Genomic DNA, 20,240 nt, shown 5'->3' on the forward strand with positions numbered 1-20,240 from the left:
AGTTTGTTTAAATTTCAATAAAAGAAAATACGTTTAAAAAATTAATTAATTTTGTCCTTTTTATTTATTTTAATTTTTTTATTTAAAAAAGAGAAGTTTTTCTTCATTAGAAGAGAAGTTTTTGACCACCAAACTTGGCTTTTTTGACCAAAAAATCGGTTTTACCTTTCCGGAATAAGGCAAATATATCTATAGTCAGAAGCGATAATCGTTTAAATTGACTTAAGAAGGACTGAGTTATATATTTTGAAACTCTTGTTTTTTAAAGGTTATTAACAAAAATGTGCTTTTTAACGCAGGCAATGATTGTGTGGGGCCACTGTTACGTGATCGATTGTCCCTTCAGTAGCATGCGAAAAACTATATGGAATATAATTTATTATGTACCATAACAACAACGGACAAAAGGTCCTATTTGGATTCTCCTGCAATAACTCCACCTTGCCTTAAGCCCCACTTGACAGCTTCCCAGTGATTTTGTTTTTAATATTGGGTCGATTCAGAAGAGACTTTCATACTTAATAAAATTTTCATTTTTATAATAATCAAATTTTCAAACTTAAAAAAATTTTCATTTAGTTTTTTTAAATTTCTGCACAGTGAACAAAAAAAATTTGGTGCAGTGAGCCAGTTTTCGATGGCACTTTTCAGCTCACATTTTTCTATTTCCATGTTTGTCTATTTATTTAATAGTATTTTTTTTTTTAATAGATACTAAGCATACCCAACTTAGTTATTCTTGTTGCATGCCAAGGTCGAATGAGAGTCACTGCTACAACAACAAGCCATGAAGCTAAAAATGAATCTACAAACTCAGCCTTTATATTCGCAAAAATCCTGTGTCAGAAAGTTTTGTTGGTGCGGCCTTGCAATCACAAACTTAAAGACAAGGACAAATATAGCAAAGCTACTCAAAACACCTACAAATTGCCGTTGTACAGCGAAAATGACACACTCCAGCAACTTACCAAACTCTTGCCAAGTGCAAGCCTCTCACTCATTCCTCACAATTCTTCATCACTGCTTCTGATTGCTGTTTTTTTCTTTTTGTCACCGCCTCCTTAGTCTTCTTTGCTTCTGGCCTTAACATCCTCGTCTATTTTAACGTAGTGGTAGCAGCTCTAAATCTCACATCTTATACGTTCTGCGCCGCAATCATTCATGCCACAGCAATTTTCTGCCATTGATTTGCATTGAATTGTAATTTTCATTAATAATTTTCTTTTTTCGAACAGAGCAACAAGAACATGCCTTGCCACTACTAATATATTAAACATCAATTTTGGTTTTGCTTCACTTAAGGCAATCGGGTAGTTCACTTTGTCTTCTTACTTATTTTTATTTTTTATTTTTTGCTTTTTTCTTTTACTGCTGGCGCTCATAATTGGCAGTGTTCCAAGACTAGTTGGCAAGGCAGAAATAATTGCATACCACAAAAATAGAATTCAAAACCAATGCTCGGCATGGAAAATTGTAGGTTGAGCAAAATTTTTTAGTAAATAGGCAGTGTGCAGTACATTTGGTGAAGCAGAAGCATAGAAGATGATGAATAATGGAAAGTGGCGCTTAAATGGAGTAAGGAATCCCATGAAAGGAAGTGATGGAGGGCATGACAGGAAGTAGGGGAGTAAGAAAAAGAGGTAAGGAAGTAAGTGAGTAAGGAAGGGCATGAAAGGAGGTAAGGAAAGAAGGAAGCGCAAGTGAGCCTGCTTTTGCTTATAAATGTCATGAAATAAAACAACAAGTTTTAGTTCATATCCGAAGGTATGGTAAAGTCATCTTTCGAAGGTCTTCGAATTAGTCAAGCTTAGGCAGTCAAGCGCTTTTCTTTCTAGGGACTCTTTTTTAAACAAATCCGGGTTTCGAAAAGGGCATAATTCTATAACTGCGCTGATTGACGTTATCAAAGATATTCGTTAGTCCATTGACAAGGAAAAAGTTACTTTCCTTAGCCTATTTGAGAACTCAAAGGCTTTCGATTCAATTAACTATAGTATCTTATTGGCAAAACTCGACAAATTTGTTGAGCTTTCTCTTAATTCCGTACAGTTAATTGCCTCTTTTTTTAGAAAATATGTAGATCACAAGTTGTCTGGAGTGGACCACTGACATCATCTGTCTTAGAGTTTCACAGGGGAGCCCAGCAGGATCTTCTTTGGTACTCTTCTCTTTTCTTTGTACTTCTGATCTGAATGGTGACCAGATTTGAGGTACTTTTTACCATAGGTTTGTTTGGACAGACTATGCGTGACTACTGTCAAACTAAAGACATAATTTTATTTAGTATTCAGCGGTGAGGCCCACTATTGGCTTAATGTCTATGTCAATAAGTAAAATTGCCGGATTTGGGCTGAAGAGCTACCCGAAGCCATTAAGGAACAGCTATTACATCCTTTGAAACCAACCGTTTGGTGTGACCTAGGAGCTGGGGGAATAGAAAGCATAGGCCGATATTTCTTCAAAGACGAGGCTGGTCCCAATGTAACAGTGAATGACGAACACTATTGTGCCATGATAAACGACTTTTTGATACTGGAATTGAAGCCCGTGATCTCTACAACAATTGGCTCCTACAAAATGACAATACTTGTCATACAGCCCGTGAAACAATAGATTTGTTGAGTCGTCGTTTCGGTGAGCAATATATCTCTCGTCTCGGACCAGTGGATTGGCCACCAAGATCATGTGATATCACACCTTTGGGCTTTTATGTGTGGAGGCATGTAAACCCTAAATGCTTTGTAGATAAACCAGCTTCGATTGAGACATTGGAAGCCAAAACTACTAAAGTTTTTGACGAGATACCGACCGAAGTCCCCCAACGAGTCATTCAAAATCGCAGAAAGCTCCTCGACACTTTAACTTTCCCAAGAATCTGAAAGTGATTAGGGAAGCGATATTACAAATTTCTAAATTAAATTAAATGTCAGCAACTGACCGAGGACAAAACGAAGTACCTCCTGTATCGACATTATTGACAGTTATGATTTTGGGGTTGTAAAAGGCTCCGTTTATTTAGGAACCAGCATTAACTTCGATAACAAAGGCAGCCTTGAAATACAAGGTAGAATCGCTCTTGCAAACAAGTGCTACTTTGGGCTAAGTAGGCAATTGAGTAATGAAGTTCTCTCTCGACGAACAAAACTAATACTTTATAAGGCGCTCATCATGCCCTCCGCCCTAACGTTAGCGCAGAAGCTTGGAAGATGGTATTATCCGAGGAGGCGTCCTTTGAAGTGTGAGAGTGAAAGATTCTGCGGAAGAGTTTTGGACCTTTGCACCTTGGTGACGGAGAGCCAGCAACTTCGTTGACACGATCATGTCGTCCGAATGGATTCAAATGCTTGCTCTGAAAGTATTCGATGCGGTACCATCTGGTGGTAGCAGAGGAAGAGGAAGGTCTTCTATGCGTTGGAAAAATCAAGTGGAGAAGGACTGGGGTTTTCTTGGTGTTTCTAGTTATGTAGGTGAAATGGTTGAAGTGTCGGTCTGATACTCCTCAAGTAGAACTAAAGCGCCATTTCGATACCATTATGAGACCTCCAACAGGCAGATATCTACAGCCAGCGAGAGCTGTTGATATATTGGAGGAGATTGAAGGTGACCTTGACCCAATGACCTTAGCTGCCAAACTCGGATATTCACAGTGAAAATACTCTACAGTCTCTTTCTCTGAAAGGTCCCCACAGCTTCTGCAATGGGGGTTAAATGGTAACCCTAGCTTTTCCGCGTGTGTGCCTATTGCCCAGTGACCGGTAAACACAGCTACGAGTGGTATATGCAGTAAGCGAGGGTTATAAGTAACTCATGCAACAACAACTTCATGAACTTATGCACCTGACCGCAAATATGGGTAAATTGAATGATGAGCTGTAAAAACCAGTGACGCCGCTGTCCAAGTCGTGTCTTAGGACTGTGCAACACCCAATTTCGAGTCGACTTCTACGCTACCAAAACGGCCTTGATTTTTGGTATATCCGGTAAAAGAAAGTCACCTCAACAGATTAACCAAACATTTATGGTAAGCCCATGGGCACAACAACAAAAACAACCGCCGAGTCGGTGCTAATAAGCTACATTTTAATAAAACCCTCCGCCCCTTCGATATATGGCATTAAAAAGCTGGCAAATTTTATTGAAACAGGTGTTCAAGTAAAGCACCAACATTTTTTTAAATATCTACATACATACATATGCATGTAGGTATGTATATTTGTAGGAGTAACTTGCCACATGTTTATAAGCATGCAACTTACATCCAAGAAACAGCTCAGTTGGAAAGTAATCAAATGTCATTGAAATGAAAAAATAGGTCAAGTCTTCGTTATGCTTTGTGCACAATAACAAAAAGAACAAAACGCTTGGCTGATTAAAGAATGGCGTTTAGAATGAGGTAGCTCAAAGTGTTAAGAACATTGTAATGCAAAGCAACAAAAACAAAAAGCGAAGTAATCCAAAGCTGAGTAAATCTTAACTAGTAGAACAAAGCAGAAAAGTATTTGCTCTAGACCACAGCGGCTACCACCAGCAACCACAGCTATTAGTTGGCGGCAAGATTGTCAGCTTGATGAACAACAACGGCAGCTGATTAGCATCAGCAGAGCAAAGCAATTTCATCCAAACAAATAAGAGCTTAAGTGTGTGTGCGTGTGCGTATGGATGTATGGCTGTATGAGTGGTTCAAATGTAATTCCTCCGCCACTTGGCTGTGTTCAACGTGAGCGGAAGCTGTTAATCCGCAGCGTAGTGTGCGCAAATTCTTCCATAAACTATGCCGCACTTGCCACACAATAAAGAACGAAATCATTGCACAACAACAATTAAGACTTGATGACAGCGAACGGGTTAAATGTAGGTCACCATACTCTTTCGAGCTATTGGTAATGGGGACTAGTAAAAGATTAATGCAAATTGATTGAGTATCTTAAAAACGAAAAAAATATAATCCATAATTGCAACATTTTTATATTTATAGGTAATTATAAATTTGATATTTTTTTAAGTTCGCTCTTGTTATAAAAAATTTCAAAAATTAAATGCTGGCATGACAACGTTTAATAATTAAATACGTCGCGCATTTGTAAAAACTGACTACTAAATTGATTTCCAATTAAAAACTGTATCTTGCTATAAAATTATAGCAACTCAGATTTGTAAAAATCTGGTAAGAGCTGCCTGCTAAATTGATTTCCAATTAAAAACCTCACAACTGTATCTTGCTATAAAATTATAGCAACTCAGATTTGTTAAAATTTCCTAAGGGCTGTCAGCGAAATTGATTTAAAATGAAAAATCTGGTAAGGGATGCTTGCTAAATTGATTTAAAATGAACAACAGCAAAACTTTGTCTTGCTTTAAAATTATAGCAGCTCAGATTTGTAAAAATCAGGTAAGGACTCACAGCTAAATTGATTGGAACTAAAGAATCGGAAAACTGAATCTTGCTATAAAATTATAGCAAATCAGATTTGTAAAAATCTGGTAAGGGCTGCCTGCTAAATTGATTTAAAATGAAAAACTATGTCTTGCTATGAAATTATAGCAACTCAGATTTGTACAAATACAGTAGGTTCTGTTTTTATGCGGTAGATACGTTCCGCAAGAAACAGCATAAAAAAAACAGCATAAAAAAAGCTACTAGTTCTGTAGTAAAACTATAGATACGTTCCAAAAGTGCTAAAACCGCATAAATCTGAAATAATGTAATAAAATCGCATAAAAAAGGGCACTAGTCCCATATTATAACTATAGATACGTTCCATAGACCGCATGAATCTGAAATAATTAAATAAAATCGCATAAACAAAATATTGTATTTTTGAAAATTATATCTTTATTTAAGAAACGTCAGAATCGAAAAATAAATTTAAGTCAGAAATAGAATCAGACAATACCCACATGTTTCGCGTTCGTTTAGGATTTGGCGTAAAATCACTTTCGTCACTTTAGGAAATGTACACGTCTGATCTAGATAGTTATGCAGGCGTTAGCATTTCTGATGTAATCTGTGATGAGTTTTTGCTTAGCTGGTTTAGAATCTTGTTTATATGTACAATTCCCGATAGGTCGACATGCATTTTGTAATTTAAAAAAAACCGCACTATTTCAAAACCACATAAAAAAAAGCCGCATAAAAACAGAACCTACTGTATGTTAATATATAATACGTGTTAATGTGCTTTTTAGATAAATAAAAAAAGGTAATTTTAGTTGATATAAAATTATACGAAATAAGATATGTGCCGTAAATACAAAAAAGGTAGTTAAAATTTCATTACAACTAATTTTGTAAAAACTTCTTCTAAAACAACGGTCAGAAATTGTACTAAAAATTAAAACAGTTTAAGTAACCAAAATTTTAGTAACACTGATTGAAAGTGCTATGAGAAGAATAACCATCAAAATTCCCTCTAAGCCCTTAAACTCGCCATGAAGCTGCTAATTTCTTAAATAAAAACGTGCACTTGCGTTGCTATAATTTTTATAGTAATAAAATTTTTAAAATTTTCCGCAATTATACAATAACGCTAGCTTGTGTTTCTACAAATACTTAAAATCGAGAAAATAGAAGTTGCTATGAAAATTATAGAGAAATTATTATAAAATAAGTCAGAACAGCTTATGTGCTATAAAAATAATTGTTTGGCTGCTTATTTCTTAAATAAAAACGTACACTTGTTTTGCTATAATTTTTATAGTACTAAAACTTTTTAAATTGCCTGCAATTATATAATGCCACAGCTTGTGTTTTTATAAATACTTTATAAAAATTATAGGAAGTCGCATGTGCGGGAAACCATTAAAACATATGTCTTCCAAACTCGTTTGCTAAAAAAGGAATTGCTTGACAATTTATTTGAAGATTCTATGAAGAGAAAAACCATGAAAATTCGCTCTAAACCCCCAAACTCGCAATCAGGCTGTTTATTTCTTAAATAAAAACGTGCACTTGAGTTCCTATAATTTTTATAGTACTAAAATTTTTTTATTTTTATTTCCATTATAAATTACAATCTGTTAATATTAACAATGTAATATTGATATTAATAATTTTATTATCAATAAAACATTATAAATTTTGCCGCTTAAACGGCAATCATTATTTTTTTTTTGTTTGAAAATTTAATTCTCATTTTTTTTTGTTTTTTTTGTGAAAATTTAATTTCAACTTTTTGCAAAGATATTAAAAAATAGTTTTCCTATTCTTTCCCATATCAGAAATTTCACTTTCCGCTATAATGAGTTTGCTGAAATTTACTGCCCTCTCGCAAAAATGTGCTATATTTTGCACACAATCAAATAACGGTAGCACGCGCGGCCTGATAACGACAATATATTTACTTACATGTCATACAAATACATATGCATGCGGGCGTACAAGAGCAAGCCAGCGGTTCATAATATCCTACCTTTTTTTTATTTCTGTTTTTCCATTTTTATTTATCACTTGGACGGCACACTTTTCGTTGCGGTTGACTGCAAATCGCTTGAACGAAGTATAAGCAGTAGTATTGGGAAGAATGTAAAGGGTGGCTAAGTTTCAAAGGCCGGTATTGATTTGAAATAAAATAGAATTTTTTTAGGAAATTATTATCATTTCTCTTTATTATGACAATTTTGATATGGCTCAATTACGTATGGAACAAAATATCGGCCAAACGGCCGCCGCGGCCTCGGCAGCGCACCTCCAATAGTGCAAATTTTCGATGACGCTGAAGCATAATTGAGGTTCTATGCCGTTAAGGAGCCAAATTATCTCATCCTTTAGCTCTTGAATTGTTGCTGGCTTATCGACGTACACCTTTTCTTTCAAATAACCCCAAAGAAAGAAGTCCAACGGTGTCAAATAACATGATCTTGGCGGCCAATTGACATCGCCGCGACGTGAGATCATTCGGCCATGAAATTTTTCGCGCAAAAAAGTCATTATTTCGTTAGCTGTGTAGCAAGTACACCGTCCTGTTGAAACCACATATCGTCCACATCCATATCTTCCAATTCGGGCCATAAAAAGTTCGTTACCATCTCTATCGTGAGAACACTATTCACAGTAACTGCCTGACCGGCCTCATTTTGGAAAAAATACGGCCCAATGATGCCGGCGGCCTATAAACCGCACCAAACAGTCACTCTTTGTGGGTGCATTGGTTTTTCGGCAATCACTCTTGGATTATCTTTCGCCCAAATGCGGAATTCTGCTTATTGACGAATCCACTGAGGTGAAAATGTGCCTCATCACTGGAGATGATTTTCTTCGAAAATTGGTCATTCACTGTTGCCATTTCCTGCCACCATTCTGACGCGTTGCTCAATTGTGTATCTTTCCATGGTTCAAATTGAGTTAGTCTGAAATTGAAAAATGTCAAATGAAATGCAGAAAAAAGCTTGAAGTTTACGTGTGGTTCTCATTCAACATCGGCCCTTGAAATTTAACCACCCTTTATAATTACACATATGTATGCATATACACATGTATTTATATATGTATGTATGGTACATATCTAAGTTCAAACACAGCTAACAGCTAGTAGTCCCTTTAGAAGAAAAGTCTTAAGGAAGCCGCAACCAGTTCCGCTATTGCTAACACGGTTGCCACACAAAAAAAAATTTTAGGACCAAAATGGTAAAAAGTGGACCAAATTATTTTTTTGGGGACATAGTAGCTGCGATGAATTCAAAATACTTACCAACAAACACTATTTTAAAAGCAACAAAATGTTTTTTCATATAACAATAACAGTTCATTTAATAAAAACAAACATAAAACATAAATTTTCCATACACGTACGAATATTAATAAAAACAACAAAAGTTAAAAAAAAATCAGTCAATAAAAAATTGGGTTTATCAGTGTTATGCGTTTGCACAAGTTTTCAAATTGCTCACACTTTGCAAATAATTGTAAAATGTAAAAAATTTAAATTATTGTTCCAACTCTGTAAGCAAAATTGGTAATTATGATTATTACGTGTTAACTAATTACATTATTTAAAAGGAAAACATTTGTGTAAATAAAGAAATATATACATATATATAAATGAATAAAAAAAATATATAAAAAGATATGAAAGTGAATATCACTATTATCCCGTGGTACATTTTTTTAATATTGCTATGAGGTATTTAATTATACAAGTGCAAAAGAAAATTGAATTTTAAAACCATTTTAAATCTTTCGTTGACCAAACGTAATGAGGATCTTTGATTTTTACACAAAGTTCCTTTGATAGTATAAAGTTATTAACTGTGCTAAACTCTAGTTTATTTCGAAGTTTTGTTTTTACTAGTGACAGCTCGAAAAATTTGCGTTCTGCCGCAGCGGAACTATGAGGTAGACATAGCAAAGTAAATATAAAATCGACCAAATCTTTAAAGCACGGTTCTTCCATTCCATTTTTGTATAAACTTATTTTTTCCCAAAAAATACTAATGTCCATATCACTTTTAAGATCTTTGTTTGTCAGCCTTAAAAGCTTCCATTGCGTAGTTATTACATCTAAATCACATTGAACTAAATGTTCAAAATCTTTTATCAAAGGTACTATGGATACTTCTGCTTCAGATAATACCATGCTAGGAGTTATAATACTTAAATTTTTAATTTCCGTTCTTCCAAGTCAAATCTTTTTTGTAACTGGCTTGATACCTAAAATGTATAGATTATCTATATTCGTTAAGAAGTAGGATTTTAAAAATCGGTTCCTGCTTCTGGCTAGAGCTGGGCATGTGCAAAAAAGGTGTTGAATTGTTTCCAACTCCTCCTCATTTCTGCAGCTACGACAGAAATCATGCGTGTAAACGCCTAATCTCTTTGCATGATTTCCTATGAGACAATGTCCTGTGAGGGCCCCGACTAAGGTCCTGATTTGAAGTCTATTCAGTTTTATAATGCTCTTGGACAGACGTAAATTTAGCCTTGGCCATGTTTGCCTAGCATTTTGACAGGTGTTAACGCTAATCCATCTCTGATTTGTAGACCTGATTAATGCGTCCTTAATGAGAAGCTTACAAGTTGCGAGAGGTATCTCCATAAGATTACTTATGTCTGGCAAGCAGGTACCTTCTCTTGCAAGTTGGTCTGCCCTACAGTTCCCTGGTATATCTCTGTGGCCTGGAACCCAGCACAAGATTATACGATATTGTTTGGCCATCTTGTTTAGAGATTGGCGACAACGTAAGACACTCCTTGATGTTGTTTGGAATGCATCCAGGGCTCGTAGGGCAGCTTGGCTGTCTGATAGAATGCAGATATCCGTTGATGATATTCTGTTTATCTTTAGCCATTTTAAGGCTTCATGAATAGCGTTTATTTCCGCTTGAAAAACACTACAGTGATCCGGTAGTTTAAAGGATTCACTAATAGAAAGCTCTTCGCAAAATAACCCTGATCCTACACCGGTATCCATTTTAGACCCGTCCGTGTAGATCTTAACGGGTGTGTTGGATCTTCTTCAAACCATTCCAGTCTAGAAGGGATTTTCATTAAGAAATTCCTTTCGAAGCAGAGAATGGGAGGATGATAATCGCGGTCACTGGGTATATCCGTGTAGGAGTCTAAGATGGTCGAATGTCCCTGTGTGACAGTCTTCCATTGTGAGCTCGAAAGCTAGAAAGTATTTCAAGAGCATTTTGTATTAGGTCTCTTAATGTAGATACAAATTTACCAGAGACAGCAATGACAACATCATCGGCGTAAGGCACCTTACAGCCCACCGATTCCAGTATTAACAGAAGTTTATTTACAACTGCGTTCCATAGAAACGGTGAGAGGACTCCGCCTTGCGGTGTACCTCTACTTACCGATCTCCTGAGCACCGATTCTCCTAGTTCCGCTTCAATGATTCTGCTATTTAGCGTTTTGCCAATGAAGACTACCAAGCCCGGTTCTACCCCAAGATCAGTGAGTGCTGCAGTAATTGCCCCCCCTTCGACATTGTTAAAGGCCCCTTCAATATCAAGGAAAGCGGCTAAAGTAAACTCCTGTTTGTGCAGTGAACTCTCTGCCGTGTAAATAAGGTTATGTAGAGCCGTCTCTACCGATTTCCCTTTCGTGTAGGCATGTTGTGACGTAGAGATAAGATTTCTATCTATAGTTAGGCTTAAATGAAATTCTATCAACCTCTCCAAAGTTTTCAATAGGAAGGAAGAAAGAGATATCGGTCTTAAGTCTTTTGGATGGGTATGTGAGTTTTTACCCGCTTTTGGGATGAAAACAATTTTGACTTGTCTCCACTTAAGAGGTATATAACCGTAGAGAAAGCAACCTTTGAAGATTGCTAGCAGCCAGTGTGCTAGATATCCGGCGGTCTTTTGCAGTTCCACTGGGTAAATTCCATCTGGACCCGGTGATTTAAAGGGTTTGAAACTTTCAATCGCCCATAAGAGCCGATCCTCAGATATAGCATCTATTCTGACTTCACGACAGTGTACTGTATCTTCCATATCATGCCCAGTAATGTCTGAGCAGCCTGGAAAATGAGTGTCGAGTAAAAGTTCTAAGGACTCTTTACTGGTTGTAGTGAACGAACCATCACTTTTCTGTAGCAGTTCCCAATTTTGAGGACTTCCCGCTAAGATCTTACGAAGTCTGGAGGTCTCCGTTGCCCCTTCGACCTCTTCACAAAAGGATTTCCAAGATTGCCTTTGGGCCTTCCTGATTTCCTTCTTGTAGATTTTCAGAGCATCTTTATAATCTTTCCAATCTTCTGCGAGACGTGTTTTCTTTGCCTTATTAAAAGCACTTCTGCTTGTTTTTTAAAGCATGCTTAGTTCAACCGTCCACCACTTAGGCTTGGGTTTACCCCTCAGTCTTCTTATGGGACAGGCTTCCGCTAAGGCAGCATTCATGTTGTAGGTAATTTTGTGCACCAAGTTTTCTAGTCCTTCTATGCTTTGCGGTACCACTGATGGACATGTTCCTAGGGTAACCCCGATACAATTTGTCTACATAAGTTTCCAATTTCACTAGGAAGTTTTTTGCAAGCGTAGCTAGAACATGAATGAAGGGAGTGACACGTACACTTTACATAAAAGAGATTGGTATTATCCCTAAATCGGGCTTGTAACCCAGAGAACTCGCCGGCTAGTGTGTTGGCTCCGTCTGTAGCTAATCCAATTAAATTGGTTAAAGGTACACTGTGGTCTTGAAAAAATGATTTTATAGCCTCGTTAATGGATTCTGCATCAGTTTTGTTTAACTCAATTAATGAAAGGAATCGGTCCCGAATAGTGCAAGAAAGTCGATCGAAGTATCGCACGACTAATACTAAACATTTTTTGGAAGTTAAATCGGTCATTTCATCGACTATAAGAGAAAACTTTGATGCCCTTAGATCAGTTAAATTTGTTTCTTTTGCTTTGGTTCCCAGCACTTCAGCCAACTGTGACGAATTCGTTCTAGCGCAATGCATAGACTGGGCAATTTTGGAATCTGGGCAGCACACAGCCAGTAAATATGGCAAATAGTCCATTAACATAAATGGCAGATTATGAGATATTATAAACATAACTAAAGTCAGCTCTGTTTGTCGGACTATGTTTTGAATAGATGAATTCCTGCCATAAACGAACGAGTCAAGATTAGCTTGATTGCTTTTTTTGTTCACATTTTGAATGTGCGTTATTTGCTGTGAGTGGCGCTGTAGTTTCGATGGGTGATTTATTACAGGCCTTTCACATGCTTGACAATATGCAGATCCACTTCGTTCTCGCAACCAGGTAAATTTATCTAACCATTCCTTGCGAAAGTTACGCTCTTCTTTTAACTTTTGTTCGTCAACTTCGTCGCTGAAAGGTTGATTATATTACTTAAATGCTAGTACATTTCCCAAAGCCTTGGCTCTACCACTGTCTCCACTTTCAACCGGTTGTGTGCACTATTCTGTTTCTGCCACCTTCGCTTTTTTTAATAAAAACCTAATAAGTACACGAGCAAGTTGAAAACTTCAATATATTTATAAACAAATAACATATAAACTTACTTATCCATATTCCTTTCTTTTGATATGAATGTGTTTAACAAAATGAAAACGTAGAATAGTGAAAATTTTCGCGCGACTTTGCTTAAGGATGGAAATGGGTATCTGTAATCGATTATTGATGTTAGTGATGGTCTTTTAACTAAAGTCTCAATGTTGTCTAGTTGATTTTTTTCTTTTGAAAATTTAAGCCGACCACACACTTACGTTTGTACTTACGACATATTTTTAAGACTTCTCAAAAAGGACCAAATCTTAAAGGAAGTGGACCAGTGGACCAAACAAAAAAAGGACCAGTTTTGGTCCAAAATGGACCAAAATGGCAACTGTGATTGCTAACAAACTATACAGAGTTGAGCTATCAAACTGTGTGGCGAAAGTTGTGGCAGCACTGGGTGAAGAAAGCGTTTGAAAGCTTAAATTTCACACAGTGTAAATTTATTATACCTTTCACGAAAAGCTTTGGGAAATTAGAATTATCAGCTGTCTATAGTATATAAGTAAGTATAGTGGATTTAAATTCATCATCAGAGTAGTAAATCTGCCTTGAAGTTTGGCTTGAGCGCACTTGTGGAACAAATTCGCTATAAATCCGTTTAGAAACCATAGTTTTTATGAAGAAAAACAGAAAAATTATTCAAACTGCTATCAGTCACTGATCGCCGCTTTGAAAAAGCTCTCATTCCCTTAGTAATTAATTGCAAGCTTTTGGCTCAACTGATCGCATACGCATAAATCAAATATTTTCATATGAAGAATGCAAAATTTAGTTAAATTACTAGTATGCGGCCAGCCTCCGTTGAGTACGAAAGTGAAGGTTTTTGAAAATTCACACTTCAATACAAATTTGATTAATTCCAGCGAGTGAAAGTGTTTTTTAAATTAAATATATCTGCAAATACAGTACAGGTAACTAGCGGCTGATGTTGAATTTTACTTCACATTTATATATGTATGTGTGTGGTAAGTATGTTACATTTAACTAATGTTGAGTAACTGAGACTTGGCTAGAAACTTAGCTGGTCCATCGCTGGCAGAATAAGCTTTATGGGGATTTACAAAACGGATATGATTCATCGCACTGCTGGTTGCTGAACTCAAACACGCGAGATATTTAAACCACGAAAATCTTAAATATATAAATTAAATTTTATAATATTCCCATCAATGATGAGCTCTCCAAAATAGATTTTTTATTTTTTTCTTTGGCAGTGAGGTTGGGTTAAAAATGCCTTCGCATCATATAGTAACCGTCGCTATTACGTGTGTGGTGATTCCTCTTAACATATCCCTCCTCTTCTCTTGCATTTTTCCCTCCACCCCGGGACTGCTTCCGCAATGCTTCGAGGTAGAGGGCCAAAACGGCGTCCTAAGTAGGACACTTACTTACCCACCCTGCGTCCAGGGTCACCTGTTTGCCTATGCTCAATGCTCCTCAGCATAACTTTCCATTCCACGCTTCTTTTTTCGGATAATATCCTCCAAGAAATATGCGACGGCTATTATCATTTTCTCGAAAATGTCTTCAGGTGTAAATACTCCAATAGTTCGTTCCAGATGTGTTCATTCTATGCTCCACCTCTCGCATTTCATACTCAGTATCTCCATATAAGCAGTTTAGTAGGCTCACTTTTCCCATTCGCCACAAATACTTACTAAAGGACCCATGTCCGCAAAAAAATAGTGTGAGGTAATACATAGTTAACCTCACCGTGCTTTCTTTCTACCCACTTTCTTAGATCGGGTATTAGTCTAGCTGTCCATCTACCGTACCGTTCAGAGTTCCATATTGCCTGCCAAAGTGTGAGCGTTTGAATTCTAGTATCGGAGAAGCGTGGTACTGGGATACTTGTGATTTTTGCCTCCCATCTCCGTTTGCGCTCTTGTGCTCGAATATCTATAGGGATGGTTCCGCTGATAACTAAAACCGCTGCTTCAGACAAAGCCCTCTGGGAGCGTAGGTGCGTTGCACAGATTTCAGAGTTTTCCGCCGGCATTGCACCCTAAGCGAATCTGCCCATATTTCGCGTCCGTATAAAATAATCGAGTTCGTCGTGTCCATTAACAGTTTTCGCTTGTTCTGCGTTGGATCTTCAAGGTTTGTTATGAGCTTACTTAACATGCCACTTACTTTGGCAACTCTTGTGGCAGCATGATTTATGTGCGCCCAGTAAGTTAGCCCTGTGTCTAATTGCTCTCATATTTGACCACTTTTTTTGTCGATAAATTGGCATCGAGTACTTATATATCTACTTCTAATGGGATCCGTCTGTTGGTTAGAGGGATTAGCTCTGTTTTCTCTGTGGCCAACTTTAAACCATGGGGTTCGAGCCATGTCTGAACTCGGGTCATCACCTGATTTAACTTCCTTTTGGCTTTGTCTGTGTTTCGAGCGATTATTACAGTTGCAATGCCATCTGCATATCCCACTAAATGCACATCCTCAGGCATCTCTATTCGAAGGATTTCATCGTAGCTTATATTCCAAAGTTCAGGTCGGAGTATATATAGTAAATACGATAGAAACAGAACGCTTAAGGTGATGGGAATCCCCCACCATTCAATTTCCAAACTCATTGCGGTGTTCACTGTTCACTGAGTGATCGGTACTCATGCGGAGAAGCTTAGAATTCCGTACAACCCCTATTGCAGAAGCTGTGGGGATCCTGCAGAGAAAGAGGCTGTGGAACACTTTCTCTGCAAATGTCCCGCTCTGGCGGTTAGGCGCTTGAGATTCCTTAGCGTGCCCTTTGGGGATGACTTGAAGAAATTCTCCAGCCTAGATCCCTCTTCTATCCTCCGCTACATCAACAGCACTGGATGGCTGTAGACGGTTTTTCTCTTCCCTAAATCCTTTTACAGGTAGTGGTCCACATTATGGTATCCAAACGGCACGTAAGTGCTACTTGTAGTGCACCTGGGGTACTCTTGCCATCTTACCTACCTACCTACCATTGATAGTAATAGATGGAATACATCGTTAACCAACTGCGCAAAAATGTGTGATGTAGAATTTTGAACGACTAAAGAATGGTTCACAGCGAGTATACCAGTAACAGTGGAATTCTCTGCAGCAGCAGAGCTCTAAGCTAATTCGCCCTCCTACTACCACTTATATATAGTAGGCTCTCTCTTTGTGCATTCGAGCCGCGAGCAAAAGAGTTTATACTGCGCTTATTTATCTGACAGCTTTTCTCAACTTGGTTCTTCCATCGTATTCATGGATGAATCCGGATTTGTTGTCCACCCATGCGCGTCAAATCGAAGGAATATTTTCATCACACAGCTACTGCTATTTAACTTACGATCCTCTTTTTCACTCAGAGTAAACGCCTGAGTAGCCATAGTTCGTACGTTGAAATGCTCTAGAATCCTGCTCAGCTCTAAAATCCCGTTCAGCTGTGAATTCCATAGGACTGTAGAAGTACTCCATCAGTGGATATTTAAATCTTCGTGGCTATCGTGAAGAACAAAGCCTTCGTTATTCTAAACAACGAAATCAGCTGCTACAAAATTTAAGAACAAGAACTTTCTTGTACATAAATTTGTTTATTCTTTCCTAGCGTGTCAACCTCGATTTTTCCTCTCACAAGCTTTGAAATACTTCAATCTATGCTGAATGTATTGAGCCCTTTAGAATATTGAAACTCTCGATCAATGATCTTCAAAAGTGGATCCGAACAGTACTCAATGCATTTTTCGGCTATTTTTTAATTCTTAGACCATAAAAATCCTGCTCGTCATGCGATTTTTCAGTCCTTGAAGTCCAATAAAGTTGCATTACTTGTTACACACTATCGGACTTCATTGCCTAGCGCCGAAAGCTTTGTCCATCCAACGGTAAGCGAAGGAATGTGTGCATGAATTCGAGTATTCCGAAAAAATAAAATAAAAAATAATGAATTTCCAAACTTAATCAGAGTTATTCAGAGTATTCCATTTATATCCTAAGAAAGGGTATAAGAATGAAGAGAAGTAGGCAAAATGAGGTTTTATTTAATTACGCCTCTTCAAAGTTTCTTGAGTATCCGCTGATGAATGAAGAATGTCACACATCCATTCTCAGCACGTCTAACCCAAAGCAGCTAAATGGCGGACAAATAGAGAGAAAGAGTTGAGTGTTTTTTTCTTCTCGCGGAGACCCTTATCGAATTTTGCAAGTTTTGCTCTCGCGGTCTCAAATCCATATATCAGCTGCAGCAAGATTTGGTCCTATAAAAGGCTGTTGTCACATGCTCTGAGCCACAGACCCAGAGCTTGCCAATTCGACAGGCAATTCGTTTCCTTCATATTCCTTTTGAGAAGCTATGGGTGTTTTCCGAAAGCTTAAAGGAAGTTCGACTGTCACTGCGACTCTATTCAGGTATCCGCTACTTTCGAGTACTGGAAAAACTAAGAATATCTGAAGATTTTCCGAACATGCCAGCCAGCACCAGTTCCATTTCTCATCTTTTAAGCGTCAATAAAGCAATTTTCGGATTTCGCTAATGCTCCTTGTTGCATTGTTCTCTAGGAGATGTCCCAAATAAGCAGGGCACAAGTTGACAGCCGTCAAGAGTTTAGGTTCTAAGGATCGAATGATCTATTAACTGTCTGTGTATTTCTGTTTTCATTTCTTTAGCCAAATGATGGAAATATCACCTACAACAACAATACTCGATCTTAATGATGAATGTTTGTTCGGTATTCTCAAATATCTGGATTTCGGTACGCGCATGTTCAAATGGCCAAATGTCTGTTTGAGATTTCTAAATATATTCAATTTATATGAAAGTCATGAATCAATGCGAAAATTACGCAAGCAATATTGTTTGGATGATGATACAATCAAAATCTTCCCACATCTAATTGGCACTCCACAAACGATAAGAGAGATCCATCTAAGCAAATGTGACAGGAGCTTCTTGCGAATACTACGTGAAAAACATCCAGAAATTGAAGAGGCGCATCTAATCGGATTCACCGACGAATGTTTGGAGGCACTCTTGCCACTACCAAGACTTAAGCGTTTGGCATGCTATCAATGTCATCAAATAACTGGTAAGTTTAATAGACAAAATCTTTCCTTTATAGAAAATGCCTATACCCTAGGAGACTAACAGGCCCGTAATGTTATTGTGTGCACCTCATAGGAAAATACATCGACGAGCTGAACAGTCTTGAGATACTATCCTTGCAATCGGCTGACTCCCTGCAATCGGAATACCTGCTCGAAATTACTAGATATAATAAATTGCGGAAACTAAAAATGCATAATTGTCCTGGAGCCTTATCGGAGCGTTTCGCTCAACAGATTTTCGACAATCTAACGCATCTCGTTGTATTAGTGGTAGAATGGAATACTCATCCTACTTGGCAACTATTGGGCACATTACCGAAACTGAGATCCCTCGCTATAAGTGACTTCAAAACCCGTCAATGTGACGCTTGCAAAGACATTATTAATGAGACGAATTATACTGAGCACACCGCGGACACCAGCGGCTGGGCTGTGTGCAAATGTGGTAGCTATCAAGCGCGTCTACTCTTTGCGGAGTTGCGTCGAAGGCAGCAGTTGGTACACCTTTATGTAGGAGGAAGCTCCTTGACGAAGCGCGATTTTAAACACATCTCACAATTGACAAGTCTGAGATGGTTACACTTATCAGATGTAAATTTTGGGACGACGGTTTGCCTCGCCACATTTGGCAACCTCGTCAACTTAGAGGATTTTTCCATTGGCTCCAGTTTTCGTGTGAAGGAAGCACTCACTTTTGTGGAAAAGTGTCAACGATTGAAAATCGTACGTTTTTGCGGCGTCAACGGTTTGGAGAACGACTTCATCACGAAAGCTATCGAGATTATACGACAAAGGGCAGTGTGTGCAATTGAACCAGTCGAGTTTATACTAACCGGTGAATCGCTCGATAGCCAAGTTATCCAAGTAAGTATAAGGAGATTTCAAGAAATAACACACAAAAGAATCGCACATAACTTAAGGAAAACAGAAAAGACGCTTTTACCGCACAGAACCTAGGTCGCATTTTTGATTTATGTACTCCTTATTTTAAACTTAAATTTTTCTCTCTTTGAAGCTTATCAAGACTAATTTTTTATTCCTTCGCAACATCATTGTCCGTTGAGCGTGAGGAGGTAGTAGTGTTTCCGTAAAGATGTTAGGCTCCTGAGTACCTAAGTTACTCTTTACTTTCTGTTCTAGGCAGCCTCGGTTGCATAATATGACTTCCGGTCGAGATCACAGGTTTAGGAATGCCGATATGATTTCAGAACGAGCTCGTATTTGTGAATTTGGAAATAAGAAAATCTGCCATCCAATTCCACTACACATTATTTGAACTCGAAAAGTAGTCGGACATCAACAGGAGAAACTAAGAATACAGAAAGAATACAATAACTCTATGAGAGTAGAGGCCATTTTTTAAAGTTTGAAAAGTAGTTAATAGAACTATATTTTGATAAAAAAATAAAAATAATAATAATAGAAATAAATAAATATTCAAAACTTTGTCATTTGATGCACGCTATTATTGTTAACACAAGTGTATATTCCTACGTATTTTCCAGGACGAACGCGTAAAAGCTGCCAAAAGATTGGTGAAAATATACATTAATGGTGTACATATGAATATGGACTAAAGAAAAGAGAGTGGAAGCGAAAGCTGAAATGACAAAACAAAAAGGAGCAGAAAAATAAGGCACAGCAAAAAACGGAAGAGGTTTGCAATGAGGCATCCAAAAAAAAAAAACGAAGGGCAAATAGGTTTAGAATAGTAATAAGATAAAGAATTTATTGAAAAATTAACCTAGAAAATATTTAAAAAAAAAACTAAAATTTTCATTTTCCCTTTCCTCTTACAAAAAGCCAAGACGAATCTATTAAAGGTGGTATCGGCAAATCAGCTGAATTTTTTTTTTTTTTATGACCGCGCGTGACTCGATGGCGAGCGAGATGCTGAGAAGCAATTTGAAGGCGACTTTCTTGGTGTTTTTTTTTTTGTTTACCTCGGGAGGCACCCAGAATCCCAATTTTTCAGTAAATCCCATGGAATGAAGGTGATTGAGAATACTATATGTAATCGTTTATGATCGCAGCTCATTTTTTCCACCAATTCACTACTGGTTTGATAACCGTTCCCTTCAAAAAAGATCTTAAACGTTCTTCATCGAATTCAGAAAGCTTTTCATTGCGGAAAGTGTCATCGACGTCAAAGTCGCCATCCGCCATTTTTGAACTTTGCAAAACATTTCCGTGCGGTAGACTCG

This window comes from Anastrepha obliqua, chromosome 2 (assembly GCF_027943255.1).
Source record: "Anastrepha obliqua isolate idAnaObli1 chromosome 2, idAnaObli1_1.0, whole genome shotgun sequence".
NCBI lineage: Eukaryota > Metazoa > Arthropoda > Insecta > Diptera > Tephritidae > Anastrepha > Anastrepha obliqua.